Here is a 9705-nt window from a genome sequence, read left to right as displayed (position 1 = left end):
ATTAGTTGAAAGTGGCTAGAACAGACGTACCTTCTGCTAACAGCTGCTCATATATTAGTTTTTTCTTTTTTAAGCCTTGAACACAGCAAGCAAGTTCATTGTCATAAAAAACAACTTTTTTCTTTCTTTCTCCCAATCCAACTCCGCTACGTTGATGGAATCTTCTATAAGATCCACAGGGAGCAGCTCTCATTGAATGCACTTCTCTTGGCCTGTCAGGACCTTGGTTTGCTTTTGTCAGGTTTTCCATGGATGAGTGATAACCAGATATAATAGCACGTTATTTTCTCCGTTGGTTGTTCGACTTTAATTTTTACACTGCCTCATTCTTACTGCCACAGTCTCCTAGCACAACCAAACTTAAGACTCCTGGCATTGTTTTTTGGAGGGTTTTTTTGCGTCGCATCCAAAATTTGATCTAGAAGGTTTTTTTTCTAAGCACTTAAGTTGGACAAATATGGCTGCTGTGTGGCAACGCACTGATTTAGGACTGATTAGACGTTCACCACAAGGAATAGGACCTTTAGGAGCTGCGTTGAAAGCGTCATCAGATGTTTACCACACCCCACATGGGAAGATTGCTTTGACCTGAAGGAGGAAATTTGGCCTGGACACTATAAAGGCATCTGATGTGACTGATCTCCACCTTGCCCTTCCTGCCTTGTACAAATATATATAACAACTTTTTTTTCTTTTTTCTTTTTTTTTTCCAAGAAACTGATGTATGGTTGAAAGCAAATTTTCTTCCAGGGCAATACATTGTTACAAAGAAGAAAAACAAACCACATCTGCTTAAAAGGGAAAGCATACAACATCGATATTGCATTATATGTTTATTACACTTGTTTTTAAGGTTTTTGTTTTTCTTTAGGGGCATTTTCCACCACAGTTTTTAGAGCCATTGCAATGTCAGAGAAATGAGTGAGACGGGCTCGGTAGGGAGATTTCTGCATTGTAGTCCTTTTTTTTTTACTCTGCTCCAGCCTCCAGTATTGGCTGCGGTTGTGTGTTTTAGGCCTAAGAACTTTGAGTAGTGTTTGAAGTCACCGATATATATAGTAGACCTTTTAATAAAAGTAGCACTTTGTCAGGGCCTAGTGATTCGATCTAGCAGCTTGTCCCAGTATATTTTTCACACTGGTCCATGTATGAAAGGGCCAGTTGGTTTAGCAGTGCTGCTCTTGCACCATGCCGTGTATGATGGGTCTGTACTAATGAATAGTGGGAAAGGAGGAGAACCTCTGTCAGGTTTTTATTGCTTTGTGTGTGCTTGGATAGACATTTCCACTCTGCCTCTGCCAGTGACAATAATACCCAGAGAGGGTACATTTCTCAAACGGAGGCTCGGATGAAAGTCTACCCCGAAGGTTCAAGCATCTTCTCTAAAAAGTAATCTTTCTTCTCGCTTACCATTTCAGTCATTAGTGTCAAGCAGTCATAGGAAGGTGACACAGAGAGCAGTAAGAACCTCATGAAGCTACCCTTCCCTACACTATCCAAAGTTAATAGATTTTTCTATGAACCTGCAGGGGCGTATTCCACCCATTTTACCTCTTATGGTGCAGTGCGCATGGGAGCATATCCTGCACGTGGCGAGTTGGGGGAATTGCAGTGGCTCGCATTTTTATCTGGCAGAAGGTTGGGATCCCATGTTATAGGTTTGACTTTAAAAGGTAAAACCATTAACCACTTTTGTAGTAGGGACTACAAGTGTAGTATATAGATAGTTTGCATTTGTTCCCTAATTTGTTGATTCCAGTTCTCAGGTAAAAGTTTTGTTTTAGTCTGTTTGTGCTACGCTGTCTATGCCCAGGTAGGGGATTGTCCTTTATGCTCTGGTGCTTAGTGGCCAAAGCTGTCCTTTTGAGCGCTATAAGCTCTTGCTATAGGATTCTTAACTGAGATATTTTACTGTTTATTGGTGTCACTTTGCCTAAACAGTAAAATATCTTAATATTTAAAGATATTAAATATTATACCTTTTAAATATACCTTTTAAATATTTAAAGGTAAGAGCTGTGAGAACAGTGGCTCAACAGCAGTGGCTTCTAGTAAAATGCTTTGAATGGAGATACTATTGGGGAGGAGAAAACTAGGTTTTAGTACACCTGTATCTAAGAGCATCATAGTGACGCAGCATTTATGTACTTGGGTACATCAGCACCAGCATGGCTGCCATGAACTTAATAGGTACAGGTAACCAGATGCATCATTGTGCATGTGCCGGCAGCATTGATCTGCTGTGCATGACAACCCCAAATACAGTACAGTGGATTGCTGACGGTGCTGGACTATGTGGATGTATAAACCAGCTGTCTCCTCTAGTTATGTAAATCAGAATGCATGTCACCTCTTCCTACCCAATGTACTGTTGTAGAACAGTACACTGATGGTGGTCCTGCAGTGAACTGAGTTCCTGGGTAATACTGCTTTTGGCGGAAAAGTCTTTAACATCTGACACTTCTGGGAGTGTCAAATGTTTGGTTACCTGTTGGGCTCTGTGGTTCAATCTGATAAATCGCTGCAGGGCCCAATAGTGGCCAGTGGATGTAACCAGAGCAAACAGCGAGGGAACGGGCACCGGACGCTTCTGGAAGTGCGTCAGATGCAGACGTTCTTCAGCCACTGTAGCGTGTCAGTAGAGCAAAGATCTGCGGTGCAAATTATTGCAGATATATAGTCCTTAACACATATTTATAGAAGAACTCAAGGAATTTTTTTGATTAACCCTTGCAGTGGGGCTACCCCCACACTGCAAGTGTTAAGTGCTCATTTGTGTCTAGGCTTAAAAATAACAGGTAAACTCTCCCGATGCTCCGAGCTGGTTTCTTCTTAGACCGGTCCTTCCGACGTCTCTCCCCCTCCTCTGCAGCGGTCTAAGGTCCCGTGAATCATCACGTCTATACATACCGTAGTATAGTCGTGAGGATGCTAAGAAAGATTTCAATGCTACAGGGAGGTGGAGACAGTCTGGCGGGAGCTCTGACAGCTGGCTGGCTCGGAGCTTAGGGTAAGTATATCTTTATTTAAGAACCTAGACACAAACTAACACTTAACCCTTGCAGTGCTGGGGTAGCCGTACTTCAAGGGGTAATAATAAAAAAAATGTCCTGTTTTTTTTAAATGTATTTTTTTTAAATGCAAGCCCTATACGTTCCTGAATTTGACATGGTATCTGCCCCTTGCAACCCCTGCACAGCAGGGCTGGAGGGTAAGAGGAAGAAGCAGTACAATGAGCTAATCCACTCATGTTCTGATAAGAAGCAGGCTGATGGGAGGAGAAAGAGTGTCCTAGAGATGAGCTTATCAGTGTGCTGCTTCTTCTTTAACTGACCAGTCAGTCTGGGGGCGGGTCCAGGATGATCTGGGCTCAGAGGAAGTGAAAAAAATGATGCTGGTTGTTAGTCTAAGCCTTCTAGTTCACCTTTAGATCTAAGGCCATCTAGCGGGAACAAAGTTCTGCAGTGAAAGTCTCTGGATTGAAGGTGAATATAGCAGATAAACCTATTTTTACAATATCTTTTTAATAGTTATAAACCAGTTATTAATGGTTTAGTTTTTACCTTTTTGTTTTTGGCTGGCATTCTGCTTAATGGTAAACAAGTACAGTGCAGAATTTTTAGTGGCAGGATCGACATCTGCTCTGCATATAAACCGCATTACTGAGTGGAATCCTGATTGACAGATGCATTGGGGGGAATTTATCAAAACTGGAGCAGGCAGAATCTAGAGCAGTTTCCCATAGTAACCAATCAGCTTCTCTCTTCAGTTTGCTCAGTTAACCTTTGAAAACAAACGCTAGAAGCTGATTGGTTGCCGTGCACACTTGCTCCAGAATCTGCCTGCCCCAGTTTTGTTAAATTCCCCCCAATGTGTTTAGATTGCTAGCGCATATTTGTAGATCACAAATTGTCAGGGCTGAAGTGCAGCCATATTTATGCATGCCTGGAACCCCAATAGCAGGACCAGTGGTCACAAGCATTTAAAGACACGAGGCACCCCTATTATTATTATTTCATTTATATTTCTGTTTATTGGTCAAAGAAATATAGGTGATTTTTTTTTTTATCTTAAAAAAAAATGCAAGCACATTTTTATTTTAAAGTTTCCATTACTAGAAATAAGTAATAAGTCTGGATCATCTTCTAGTAACTAAAATACAGCTTTTTTTTTTTCCTTTAGAATTTTTGGTTACTAGAAGATAATGCGAACCACCTTTTTTGTTTAATATCCAAAACATTAAAAGAAATTGGCTTCAGTTTTATTTTAATTTAAAGTGTATACATTGTTTAAGGAGCTGGGTTCTGGGGGAAGTCTAAAAGCAATTCTTGATCAGTTAGTACGGGGCTGGACAAATCCCAGGAGCCTGGTCGCCACTGCTTCTCCAAAAAATGATATCTGGCGCCTAATGAGGTTTTCTCTAGTTGCGGTCAGTGGAGCCGGCGGCATTAATGGGTATTTTTCTGTATTTGGAAGTGTCGTTTGTATTCTACCCTAGTTCTTTGTGCCTACACTATCCTGTCAGTGCTAGCAGATTAGCCAATGGGAAAGTTGGGTATGGCGGGCTCATTTGTCATACTGTACCTCAATGTCACTTTTCACACTTAGCAGCTGTAATATACGTTAGCGGAAGGCTTGACTGGGGCAGGAAGCATTTTGTATCGCATTTCAAAATACTCTCAACCTTCATAACTGCAAACAGAGAGGGACTGACCTGTTTTCCCTTCTGCCTTCTTTAGAGTGTCATTTTCTTCAATACTACATGTGCAGGTTCTAGGGCATTACACACACACACGTGCCGTCTATAGCTCCACACACGTTACAACCTGATTACACAATCACCTTTAGATCTACCAGCAACTACTGCCTGATTGGGCAGAATTTGTTTGGCTTGCGTAGCCAGGCCCTATATTACATAGTTTTGGTAAATGAAAAGTTGAATGTAGCCTGTACAGTCACCCTATAACAGGTTTATTGAGCCTTGTGGCTTAAAGAAGATCTCTGGGGACAAATGATCTTAACCCTTGCAGTGGGGCTTCTCCTACATTGCAAGGGTTAAGAGAACTATGACGTAACCCTTTTTTTTTTTTGCCATAGTTCTCTTTATGGTCACGTGAGGACATATACTAAGCTCCTCCCGTGACCCAAATATACTGCCCACTATATACCAGTGCACTGCAGCCAGGATGGGTCCTGACAATACTGTCGCTCCACCCAGCTGCGTGAGTGACAGCTGGCTCTGCCTATCCAGAGCCAGCTGTCCCCTCCCCTGTTCGTCCCTCAAGTCAGCACTGGGGGATCGGGGAGGGGGGGGTCCCTGACAGGAGAGGTGACATAGCCCACCGTTCAATGCAAGGAGTGAGCGAGGGTATATTTTCGCTCACTTCCCAATCAATAGAGCCAACGTGAGACAGTTTCAATGTCACAGATCGGCTCTAAATATGGGGATGAGTGCAATTCGCTCTCACCATAGTTATCATTTAAGTGCTCGTTCTTGTCTAGGGACCAAAATAATAATTTAAAAAAAAAATACACTGCATTGGACGCTGAGGGACATGCCATCATTGGAGTGAAAGAGGCGAGGGGCTTCTGGGAGCGCACTAGCAGCCAGCCGGCTCCGAGGTTGAGGGGAGAATAACTTTGTTATTTTCGCTCCTAGACCAAAACAAGCACAACCCTTGAGGTGCAGAGGAAGCCCCATTGCACGGGTTAAGATCATTTTCCCCCAGGCTTCTTCTTTAAGCAAATCCTATATCCATTATAAGCTTCTATAACGAATGCTCAGGTTTTGTAGGAGACACCCTAAGGCACTCTTGCCTTTACCAGGTGCTCCTGTCACTGTGGGGTTCCTAAATAATCTTTTGTGAAAAGTTATTTGCATTGGGGCCCCTAAACTGAACCATCTTGTAATTTGGTTGTAGGAGGTACCGAGCACTGAATTGTGGAAGGGTTAAGGGTAGTGTCATATGAGCCCGATACCCGAGTTCCAAACGTCTTTGGGGGGAGGAGGGGGCTCGGTTGAAGGTAAGATCAGGTATATTGGGGTGCATATGACAGAACTTGAGGGTACAACCCCATGACACAAATGGAAGATCTATATTTTGATAAGAGAGTAGATGTGGTTGTTTTTCCTTTTACAATAACTTTTTTTTTTTTAAACACATGATTTGCTCAGGAAGATACAAAATAGGCTCAGTAGTAGAAAAACCGAATACTTTAACCAGCCGAGGGAACGAGGTTTTTAGTGGTTTGTACAAGTTGTGTTTTTTTGTTTGTGTTTTTTTTTTTTTAAACAAAAATTACAAAAAAATTCTTTTTCAGAGGCACCATTGCAGATGTGTGAATTTTTATTTTTCACCGTGTTTGCGCATCAGCTTCATGAGGTCGGGCAGCTGTCTAAAGTATGTTTCCTATGTCCAGTTTTCTGTTTACTAATGTAATTTATATATTTTTTTAGAATTGTCTTGTTTTTTCCCCCCTCCTGTAGAGTTAAATTAATACAGCTGCCTGAATCTGCTACCACAAATGCTTTGTCTCGTTACTTTGTTTCCAATTGATGTGTATTTTTTTTTTGAGGGCAGGAGATGGTGGGTTGTTTATGTCAAACTGTCTGTAGGAGACCCACAACAATTACCATATTTTTCCATCTATAAGACGCCCCCATGTATAAGACGACCCCAACTTTTCTTACCCAAAATTCAGAAATCAATATTTTTAAATGATATAATGCATCACACTTACCTCTGAGTCAATCACTTTATGCTCCGACATTATGGCACTGGCTACACACTCTCCCCAGCAACAGCTGACGTCAGGTACAAAAGATTTATGATCGGATTACAGAGACAAGATAACAGTTTTCCTCCAATCATAAATCTTTTGTACCTGACGTCAGCTGTTGCTGGGGAGAGCGGATTGCAGAGACAAGATAACCTCCACTCTCCTCAGCAACAGTTGACGTCGGGTACAAAAGATTTATGATTGGAGGAAAACTTATCTTGTCTCTGCAATCCGAAGTTTCACTCGTGAGGCTAGTTTGCAGAGGTATCGGCAGTTTCGCAACCGCGGTTCTCCTCTCGGCCCCCGTGTATAAGACGCCCCTCTATTTTTAGGTAAACATTTTTATGAAAAAGTAGAGTCTTATACACGGAAAAATACGGTACATAGTTGTCAAGTGTCTGGGATTCTGTGGGTCCTTCACTTTCAAGGAGAACTATGGAATCAGGGCTTTTCCCCATAGTACTCCTAAAGGTGGCCATACACTCTACAACCATCGCAAGACCTTGGTGATGGTTGTACAGGGATTAAAAAAACATACGATCTGCCTATCTTGGACAGGCAGATCGCACTCTCGATCATCGCAAGCCCCCCCCCCCCTGAGGGGCGGGCTTCCAATGACCACAATGCTGAACGGGCAGTGTGCGCGTGCGCACACCGGCCCGTTCGGCATTTGTCTTCCGAGCACCGTTCTAACCAGCCGAGAATCGTACGATTCCCGGCTGGTTTTCCAGCCTGCTTGTTCGACGGAAGACGTGCGACCGTACAGTAGAAACGTTCAAACTGCTCGATTCTCGTACGATCGCGGGATTTCCTGCGATTCTCGTACGAGAATCGAGCAGTGTATGGGCACCTTAAGGGTCACGGAAGGACATAAACTAGCGTTCTCCCGTGACCCAAAGCTCAGTATATCGCGAGCTACAGCTCGCGGTATACTGAGACGCTGCAGCCGGGACGGATCCCGACAATACCGTCTGCATCCACTCAGCTGCGGGATTGACAGCTGGCTCTGCCTGCCCCCCTCCCATTTCACCAGTCAGCGCTTGAGTATCGGACAGGCGGGGGGGAGAGAGAGATAATCCCTGCAGGGAGCCGTGAGTGACAGCCATGGCTCTGCAGAGAAGTGAGTGAGTGAGCGACGGTATGTGTTCGCTCACTTCCCGATCTACTGAGCCGACCTGTGACAGTCTCATTGTCACAGGTCAGCTCAGATTATGAGGCTGAGTAAAAATCACTCACCTCATTCTCCTTTTAAGACCGTGTCCAAATTGTCTGTGTCCTGCGGAATCCAGGACATAAGCAGTCTGCTCATTGATGTCTTAGGAGTAATTGGGTGTCTGGATGCATGTGTCTTGTTGAGGCTACATCCCTTGGGGTCTTTCTACCAGGCCACCAGTGGGTACTATAGAGTGCCCTCGATGTAGTTAGAAATAGGGACACTGGCACTCCAAATGCAGATCACATTTGTCTATTTGACGTAGATGCAGCAGGATGCCCTTCCTCAGGCAAAACATGTGACTATGTAGCTGGGGCGTAGGTGTGTTTGTGGCACACTGGTAAAGATGTACCACTACAAGCTGTGAATTCACATTTTTTTTTTTTTTTCCCCCCTCTCCTATTTTTAAATGTTGGCAACTGAGCAATTGGAGATATAGATGTGAGTCTATAATTTGCTGACTGACTAATACATGGAAGACTAATGCAACCAAGGACTCTCTGGTCCCTCCTTGGGACAGTGCTGGTGCCTAGGGCTGCCTTGTGGGTCTGAAGTGAAAGCGGTGCCTACTCAGACCCAGAACTACTCGTGTTGGCAGCTGAACGGAGCAGTGGTGGTGGAACAAGAGAAATGTGTGTGGGGGGGAGGGGGGGGGGGAGGGACATTGAAGAGGTCTAAATGGCAAAGCGCAGATACAGTAACATCTGTTGGACATTGTAATTGCCTAGGCCAATTGGCTTCACATCAGTTTGAGATTCTTCAGAGTGCCATGACTGTTACACCTGACCCACTTCAGGCTGCTTTTGTATACGAGTAGACTTGTATGGAAAGAGAGAAGCAGTCCTAAAGCAAACGGAAGTTAGCCATGCCAGCCTAAGTCTTCGCCCCTACTATCAAAAACTAAACCTGGAAATGGAGTTTAAAGACCATTAACCAAATCTTTTTATAAGAAAAGGGGGTCATAGGAAAATTAACTGTTAAACATGACCTTCTAAAGGGTAATTTGGTAAAGTACGGCAATTTAGGAGCAGAGACAAAGTAAAAGACCAGCCAATTTTATTTTATATTGTATAGAGTGAAGAAGATTGAGAACCGTTGGGGTTTTTTTTTTTTATTGCTATCCTGGGCTTCATTAGAGGGATTTCCCATCACTTCCTGTACTGCTGACAACGGTGTGAAATGAGGGGAAAATTTCAGCAATGAAAGAGATGAGGGGGTTATCTTTCTGTCTGTGTTGGTGTGACAGATTTCCCTCACTTCCTGTCTGCTGAAACCATAGTCATCGGTAAATGAGGAGAAATCCCTCCTAATGGAGCCCTGAATAGCGGCAAAAACCTGACAAGGGGGTTAATCCTTCCCCACTCTAGCCAGAGCTACCAAAAAAAAAAAAAGTATTGGCTGAATTTTTATATTAACATCTGGAAATCAACTCGCTCCCCTCTTGACTATATTCTCTTTAGAGGAGGAATATCTCAAGCATTGTCCATGCGAAAGTATTCTGGTGGAAGCTGCCATTCTCCAATTTTTAGGGCAAGAATACTGGTCCTCTTCTGCTCCAGTACAGGTGATGCAACTTTCATATACATAAAATGGAGTGGTGCAAACACTGTACTTTGCAGAAAAAGGGTCCCTTGCAGGTTTGTATTTGCGTTTTATAAAGGATACGACTTTCATGTACGATAGAGGTCCTCTCCCCCCCCCCCCCCCCTATC

The sequence above is a fragment of the Nanorana parkeri genome, unplaced genomic scaffold, assembly GCF_000935625.1.
Source record: "Nanorana parkeri isolate BGI_ZX_2015 unplaced genomic scaffold, ASM93562v1 scaffold475, whole genome shotgun sequence".
Lineage (NCBI taxonomy): Eukaryota > Metazoa > Chordata > Amphibia > Anura > Dicroglossidae > Nanorana > Nanorana parkeri.
The sequence above is the reverse complement of the archived record's forward strand: the minus strand, read 5'-3'. Positions refer to the sequence as shown.